Source organism: Microtus pennsylvanicus, chromosome X, assembly GCF_037038515.1.
Source record: "Microtus pennsylvanicus isolate mMicPen1 chromosome X, mMicPen1.hap1, whole genome shotgun sequence".
Lineage (NCBI taxonomy): Eukaryota > Metazoa > Chordata > Mammalia > Rodentia > Cricetidae > Microtus > Microtus pennsylvanicus.
The window spans coordinates 137,754,257-137,763,586 of NC_134601.1; positions in this window are offsets into that span (position 1 = coordinate 137,754,257).

The window sequence follows — 9,330 nt, forward strand, 5'->3', positions numbered from 1 at the left end:
GAGAATAAATGAGAATCTCCTGTTGCCAATCATGTATACATGTGTGTTTGTGTACATGTGTGCGTTCGATCATGGGTGTGAGTGTGAGAGAGTGTGTGTTTCGAGTTCATGTGGAGGTCAGAGGACAGCTTGTAGGAGTCATTTTTCCCCTTTCACCTTGTGGTTCCTGGGGATCAAACACAGACCATTGGCCTTGGTGTCAGAGTTGGGAGCCCAGTCCCAAACTATGACACTATCTTCAAGGCACTGCTTTAAGCGTCTGTATTTTCCCAGTGTTCTCCATAGAGAAAGATATGGATTTCAAAGAAACATACCAGAAAAGCTCTTAATAGAGGTCTGTGAAAGGTGGGCCCTAGGCATGCTTCCCGGTGCTCAGCACGTAGGGCCAGGCCTGAGGTGGGACAGGGAGCAAGAGAGCAATTGGTAGCCACAGCTCCTGAGGTGGCTGAAAAGAGCAAGTGGCTCAGGCCTCCATGTTCACCGTAGAAAATCCTTGGCATGAGTCAGTGATTCTCAAAAATAATTGATGAGATCAAATTACGTCATCTATTTTTAATTATTGTGGTTATTAATTTGACAAATTGTAATTCAATGCCACTCTTGTATGCAATAATTCTTGAGAACTAAAGAGCTGGTCATGTGCCCTTTTGAGGTTTTTTTTAATTCTTCACACTGAAGGCAATGGCAGCCAGAATCAAACCCTTTAGCCAAAGATACTGACTTTCACATTCTCTGCCCTTATCTAAAACACAGTCCAAAAGAGTAGCAGTTTTCTTTTTTCTTTTTTTCAAAAATGTGTATTAATAAAAGTACAAAAACCTCTATTTTGTGCAGGCAACATTTCCAAAAGCTAAAAAACAAAACAAAACCCCCACAAAGTTAGCTGCAAACTAGGGCAGTAGCTCATTAAAACACTCACAGTAAACAGATGACTGATAAAGACAGCTCAGGAAACGTAGAAGAGGGGACAACCTTGCCCAACACTGTTTATTTTTCCACCAAAAGTGGATTTAATCTGCGAACCACAAGCCTGCCTCGGCTTCACGGCCACACAATAGGATGGTTTGCTGGTTTTCTATCTAAGAAAAAAAAAGCAGCAGTGTTGCTCACAGATTTTCTTTGTGTAGAATTCCTAAGCCTTGGAATTATATCAAAAACCAACCTTTAAAAACAGCACCCGCGACCAAGGATTGAGATCCCAGAGCCACTGTCTGCCCTCTGGAAGAAGCAAGGTCTCCAGTTTCCACCTCTTGTTCTGACAGGATGAGCATCGGGACCCCACCCACACTGGAGGAGCTGTCAAGGCAGGCTCTGCTGAGAAACGAGGCCTTGGCCATCTCTGCTCTGGAGAAGCTGCCCAACATGCTCTTCCCAGCACTGTTCAAGGAGGCCTTCAATAGCAGATGCACTGGGATCGTGAAGGCAATGGTGGTAGCCTGGCCTTTCTCCTACCTCCATGTGAAGGGCATAATGAACACCTTCGACTCAGAGATTTTTCATGCTGTGCTGGGTGGACTGGATGTCCTGCTGACTCAGCAGGTTTGCCCCACGAGGGGGGAACTTAGAGTACTCTTTCGGAGGGTGCCCTGTAAGTTCAAAACCATCCAGACTTGAACAGAGGATGGGGTCTGCTCAGCAGAGACTGTGAGTGTGAAGCAAGCAGGGAAGCCCCCTTCTACACATGAGCTGAGGCCACAAATGAAGATGAGAGTTGACCTCAATTTCAGGTCCGAACTGGAGAAAGAAGAAATGTACTTCCTACAGTGGGCCCGGCAGAGAAAAGACTCTCTCCAGCTCTGCTGTGAGGACTTGAAGATTGTGTTGCTGTCCCTAGATAATGTCAGGAAGGTCCTGAGTATTTTCAAGCCAACACATCAAGGTGTTGGAGCTCAGCATAGATTGGAGTTGGTGCACTCTGGCACAATTTTCTACCTACTTCCCAAAGATGAGAAACCTTCCACACTTTATCTAGTGTATAGACATAAGAACAGATTTGGGGTTTGCTATCTACCACGCTTAGATGAGATGAAGTTTGTTCAAAAGTTGGCTTCTCAGTTTTCCGGACTCAGCGGTCTCCAGCATCTTTATCTGCGAGACTTCTGTTTCTTCAGTGAGCACGTGAAACTCTTGCTCAGGTAAGGATGGATAGAGAGCTGTTCCTGCTACCAGACCAACTTTACATTTTATGTCAAGAGTAGTGGGCCTGGTATCTGCCGGGCCTTGCAGAATAGTGAAGGAGGTGTTGGAACATCTAAGCATGGTCATGTTCCTGTGTCATTGAATCAAGATCTCTCAAGACCACGCATGCATGAAGCAGAGGCCTGATTTGGGGTAGGAAATGTGTGCATAGTATGTCACAAAAGCAGTTGTGAGGGTCAGGTTCAGTGAGAATGTTGTACTTTCCCCCTTAGAATCCTGGATTAGCTAATGGGAAGTGCACAGAGAAAGAAGGGAACCAAAAGAGTGGAGGAGCAGAATCCCTGCATCTTTCCCCAGGTGGTCTGTGCTCAGACTGTAGGCAGCCACCACCGTGCCTCTCATATCCCATGCAGGAAATGCTTTGAACAAGTAGGGACTGCACTGATGGGAAATGGCTGACAGTGGGATTTGGGGTCAGTGTCAGGGGTGGAGACTGTGTATTCCCCAGGGGCGGGGAAAAGTTAGAGGGCAGTGAAACCATCTGAAATGCTGTCGGGTCTTTCATGGGTTGGTCCTTACCTTATGTACCCTAGGGTATGTTAACCTGCATGGGATTCTGAGGGTCAGTGAGGAAAGGAGCTGCATAGCTGTGCCCTGACCCATCCCACAGTGCTGGTGACAGCTGTGGGTGTGACTTGAGTGAGCAGAACCCAACAGGCAGCACCATAGACGTTTCCTTCCATCAATGTGACATTGGGATACCTGTCCCTTCTGTTGTGTAAAATCACTACACGTGCTCTCCAGCATCATTTGTCAGAACTAACCATTGGTCTCTGCCTAGGAACCTGAAGACTCCCTTGGAAACCTTCTCTGTCACTCACTGTCCTGTTTTATAGTCACACTTGAAAGACTTTGCGCTGTGTCCATCCCTTCATCAACTAAAACATCTGGACATGAGTGGAGTCCTACTGCGCAATGTGTCTATTGTGCCTCTCAGTGTTCTCCTAGAGATGGGAGCAGGCAGTCTTGTTCCGGCACAAAATAAAGGCAATGCAGATATCAGAGAATATTTACCAGTTTATTGTTAAACTTACTGAACCAAAGTTCCAGCGTAGCACAGGTAGCCAGGAACAAAAGGGACGAGCCGCCTCTCCGCGCACCTTTTATTGGCATGGATTCGCCTGAGGCAAACCCCGCCCTCTAAAAGGAGCTGATTTAACCCCTTTACAGTCTTGAGACTCTGGAATTGCAGGGGTGTAGGATAAAGGACTCTCAGTTCCGTGAACTCCTACCTGCCCTCAGCCAATGCTCCCAGCTCACCAAGGTCAATTTCTATAGCAATGACTTCTCCATGAATCTCTTGCGTGACCTTTTCCACCACACAGCCAACATGAGCAAGCTGACCATGGAGCAGTACCCTGCCCCTCGGGAGTGCTATGACGAGTGGGAAAACATCTCCATAGACGCATTTTCTCAACTTTGTTCTCAGCTCATGGACACGCTTAGGGCCATAAGGCAGCCCAAGAGGATAAGCTTTGCTACATATCTCTGTGATATATGTTCTCAACGCTGTGTGTATGACCAGGAGACCAGACTTTGTTCTTGCTTGCAGTAAAGAGGGGGAAGTTGCTTTTGGTCCTTGAATTCTCAGGGTGGCTACATAAAGGTCTTTGTGCAGAGCAGTTAACTAAAGTGAGCAATGCAGACACCCACACCTTCCATAGCAGAGGTTTGGGGATTTCTAGAGGTTTTTAATCCGGGATAGCAGCGTAGGAGGCCCTGTGTGCATGTCCAGTGGCAGTAGGGAGAGCAATGCAGACCAAATGGGAGGAGTTTAACCCATTTGAAGAAAATTTATTTTTTCTGTGACTAAAAAAATATTTGTATTTAACTTGCTGCTTTTAAACTTTTATGAGTTTACTTTACATTGTTTCAGTTATGTTTATGTGATGAGGAGGTACATGCAGGTGCCAGAGGCAGAGGAACCCTAAACCAGTTACCTGGCGTGGTTGCTAGGAGCCAAACTTGGTCTGCTGGAAGAGAAGCCAGGGCTCTACAGTGCTGACCCATCTCTCCAGCTCCTGGCCTTGACCTCTTAGTCCTCTTGTTCTGCCTCCACCTCCTAATTGCTGAGATTACCAATATGAACCACCACATCCAGCCTGAGTGCTTCAGGGCACAAAAAGCTAGGTGGCCAGTGGTTTTTAAGTGTGCAGGATGTGTTCCAAAGTTCCTCTACTGTCCTGAAGCCCTTACTACATCAGAGAACTGTATTCGCACTATTAAATTGTGATGTACATTTTTCTTTTACAATTTACTGAGTTCCTAATTATCGCCCTATTTGTGGGGCTAATCAGATAAACTAGATATTTTGTATCACACTTTTATTTCATTTGTGTTTACTAAAATGTTTATGCGTTACTAAAAAAAAAGAGCACCCGCATCTTAGGTGCCTCTAAGTTTGGGTTGGGTGTGCACCGATAAGAGCACAGCTGACAGCTGAGAGGGAAGCAGAGCAGAAGAACCACACACTGGCTCTTTGACCACGACCTGGATGCCGGATCAGAGCCACCTGGGTTTCTGTTCATTAGACAGCAGAACGAATTCCTGAGTGGGAGGAGGGACAACGAGGAGTGGATGGGGGATGGGTTGGCCACATATTTCTGGCTCTTTCTGAGATTCTGAGCACATTCAAATGTACAACTAAAGGCCTGGGATTGTCATGGTGAAGCAAGAGCAGCCATCTAAAGGATTTTTTTGAGATTGCTCCTAGCGTCTTTGGCCATAAGGCCTAGCTCTAGGTCTGAATTTCTTTACAGTTTTGGTCAAAAGTGGGTAGAAGACACTCGTAATCCCCCTTGCAGTGTTACAAACTACAAGAGAAAACAAAGCAAAAGCCTAAACTAGTTGTGGTGGCCAATACCTGTGAGATATGCTGAAGAGGCAGAAGGCAGGAGATCATCACCATAAATTGCTAAGGTAATCCGCAGTATATCCTAGAGTCTCCCCATCTGAGATCACCATCAGCCAGCTTGGGCTACCCCTGCCTGGGACCAATGAGATGGGCAGCATGCAGAAGCACTTTCAACCAAAGTTCCAGAGTTCAATCCCTGAGATTCACATGGAAGAGGAAAAAACCCAATTCTTATAAAATCCAGGAAACTTGCATACAGATGTACTTCTGGGTCAAAGTTTTGGAACTGGGTAATCCTCCCAGAGCATGGGACCATGGCTCTTGGGGTAGGCCATTTTCATTCCCACCGTGGTATTCCCTGTAGACTTCCTAATTTCTAGGGTCCTGTTACAGAACGAGAACTTTGTCTAAGATTACTGATGTGTTTGAAGACCTCAGGTTTGTTTCTGATATTGATGTCTACTTCCTGGTATATGCAATACTCCCTACTTTATCAGAGACCATCCCTAACTTGATTCAAGTCTTTCATGGGAGAACCTCTTCCTGACATATTTGAGCCAATTCCTGATTCAATTGAGATATCTATTTGTTTGGATTTCCCACTTAGTTGAGATTCTTCCACACCTGTCTGTGACGACTCCTGTTGAATTGTGTCAAACCAACCCTTCCAGACATGTTAAAGACCCTTCCAGATGGATTTCAGACAATCTGAGGAAACTGAAATCTTCTGAAAATGGTTGAAGTGGTTTTCAACGTAGCTGAGAGTCTCCCTGTCTGTCTGAGATCCTTTGAGACATATGTAAAACTCGACCTGACAGCTTGGAGACTCATTCTGATTTGATGCCTCTTGTGGTTTAGATACAGATTGTCCCTCCAAAAGAGTTCAGTATGGAAAAGTTGATTTCCGGCTGGTGACACTATTTGGGGGGTCTTGGCAACTTTAAGAGGTGGGGCCTTGTTGAAGAAAGTAAGTCAGTGTGTGTGTGGGGGGGGGGTGTTTTTAGTGTCCAAATCCTGTCTTTGTCTTTTCTCTGATAGTTCTGTTCTCTATCCTGTGCCTGCTTCTACCACAGTGATGTTCTACCTAAGTCACAGGCCCGGGTTCAATGGAACCAAGTACAATGAACAGAAACCACAAAACTGTGAGCCAGCAATAAGCTTCCTGCCTTCAAGCTGTTCCTGTTAGCTATTTGGTCATAACAATGAAAGTCTAACTACCACAGACTTTTTCAGAAAGCTTGGCTAACTTTCCTGACATATTAAAATCATGCCCAATGTATTGTGGCTGTTCCCATCTCTCTGAGACTCCTACATATTTGAGCTTCTTCTGTTTCAAACACCTCCTAGTTTGTTTTGAGGTGATTTATGACATGTCTGAGCCCCTGCCTGACATTTTAGATGTGACCTGACTTGTTTAAGACCCTTTATAACAGCTCATGTGATAGCTTTCCTGGCTATGTGAGAAACATTTCAACATCTTTGGGGGCCTTCCTAAGTTGTTTGAGACCTGGAGTTATTTATTGGAAAAATTTCCTTCTGTAGTTAATGGTCTTTCTGATCTATTAGGACATTGTATTGTCTACTAAAGCTGTGTCTTACAACTTCTCCATAAGAGATTCGAGACCCTTCTTGACTTCTTGAGACCCTTCCTAACAACTTGAGATAACATGAGATAACAAACCTCTTCACACCTTCAGCCTCATTCTTTGCCTAGTGGAGACTATTTCCGACTGGCCGAATGTCTTCCTCACATGGTTGAGATACTCCTTGGTGTGTTGGAAATACAGACTGATGTGATTAATCCCTTCCTGGGAACCTGAAGCCCTTTCAGCAAGATCTAAGGCTCGTCCTGTAGTAAACCCTTTTCTACACAGCTAAGATTTGGACAGATGATGTTCTCACTTTTTCTGACTTTTTTGTTATCATACCCAAAGTATCTGTGACCAATGGAGAGCTTGCCGACATGTTGGAGACCTTTCCTGATTGCTTAGGCCTGTTTCTGATGACTCGGAGACACCCCGGGGCTTGTTTGACACCCTTCATGACTATGTGACACCATTCCAAAGTTGTTTACTGTCTTTCTGGTATGTAGTAGTTCAGACACTCTTCCTATTTTAGTATCTGTGACATGCTCCCTGTCATTTATGAACCCTTTTGTGACACATGTGTACTTTTTTTCATTATTCAAGACAATTTCGGACAACTTTGACATCCTAGCTGCTTTGTGAGACTCTTCAGGCTTACTGACAGAGCTAAGAACTCTCTTGACTCTTTGGGTGTGGCCCATTCCCGACTTTTTTCCAAGTTCTCTTGACTTGGGTGAGACTGTTCACGATATGTGACACCTCTTCTGACTTGCCTGAGAGCCTTGCTGACCTTTTGAAAGCTTCTTCTGCATACCTGAGACTCTTTGGAACATACCTGTGACTCTTCTCCCAGTTGGAAATGCAAATTGGCCTGTTTGGAGCTCATCTTAATCTGAGAAACTTACAGACTTACTGGTTGAGATTCTTGATTCATTTGAGACTCTTTCCACAGCATACAGCATCTCCTAACAGTCTGCTACTCTGTTGGGTATATTTGAGGTTACTCCTGGCACATTTGAAACTCCTTTGTGACTATAAGCACTCCTGCTATAATGACATTCTTTGTTACATCTGAGACACTTCCCTTCTGAGACCCTTCCTGACTTAATTATAATTCTTCTTTTAAGATTTATTTTTATTTTCTGTAAACAAGTGTTGGCCTGCATGTATCTGGGTGTACTGTGTGTGCCTGGTGCTTACAGAGGCCAGATGAGGGTGCTGGATCCCCTGGAAACACCCTGGAACTGGAGTTACAGATGACTGTGAGCTAGGTATGGGCTCTGGGGACTGAACTTGCAAGAGCAGCAAATGCTCTTAAATGTTTACTCATGTCTCTAGGAAAATTATAACTTTGAGCTGTTTTAAAAAACCAAACCTTCAGCCAGGCGGTGGTGGCGCATGCCTTTAATCCCAGCACTTGGGAGGCAGAGGCAGGCGGATCTCTGTGAGTTCGAGACCAGCCTGGTCTACAGAGCTAGTTCCAGGACAGGCTCCAAAACCACAGAGAAACCCTGTCTCGAAAAACAAAAAAAAAAACAAAAAAAAAAAAAACCCAAACCTTCCTGATTTGTTTGAGATGTTTTCTGATGTGCGTGAGACCTTTCCTGTATGTTCTAGAATAATCCTAAAAAGTTTAAGACACTGCCTTTCATGACTCTCCCTGTCAAGTACTCACTTGAACTTGTTTAGGTATATCTAAACAAGGACATATCTGGTATATCTAGGACACATTTTATGTTCTTCCTGACAAGTCAGGGCCTTCACTACTTATACGAAATAGTTTCTGATATATTTGAGACCCTTGGTTGTTCTTCTAAATACTTTGACACCCTTCATGACTTCATAACTTGTTTGACACTCTTACTGGCCTAGTAGATAACTCTTCTGACTTGAAACTCAGCTAGAGGTGTTATTTGTGCCTTTCTGTCTGCTTGAGGCTATTAGTGACATATTTAACATTTTTGTTAACTACTTTGGGCTTTAAAAAAAAATATTGCTGGGGCTGGAGAGATGGCTCAGCGGTTAAGAGCATTGCCTGCTCTTCCAAAGGTCCTGAGTTCAAATCCCAGCAACCACATGGTGGCTCACAACCATCTATAATGAGGTCTGGTGCCCTCTTCTGGTCTGAAGGCATACACACAGAATATTGTATACATAATAAATAAATGAATATTAAAAAATATTGCTGCTATAATTTAGACTGTTCTTCTCATGTGTGAATAGTTTCTTAGACACCTTCCAACAGGCTGAAAACATTTGAGGCTTATACTCAAGGCTCTTTTGAGCACATTTGAGAGTCGTCAGGACTCTTAGTGATATATATACTACAGGCCTTTTTGGACTAGTATAAGATACTTCCAAAACACATGTGAGCCTCTTAGTAAAATATTTAAGCCCTTGTAAAAGTATGTAAGACTGTAACTTATCCTCACTGATCAATTTCATTCCCTCCCCAATGATGATTTTGAGATCCTCCCACTCTGATTTGAGAAATAGATCATATAGTTCAGACCCTTCTCCTTCCCTCTTGTGAACACTTCCTATCCTGCTTCAGAAGCATCCTGTCCCATTTGAGGCACTTTCTGATGTATTTGAGACTTATTGGTGATACTGAGACCCTTCTCTGTTGTGTATAAAACCTTTTCTGGGGATTGTGATGGTTGGGACTCTTCTTGATACACAGTAAAACTT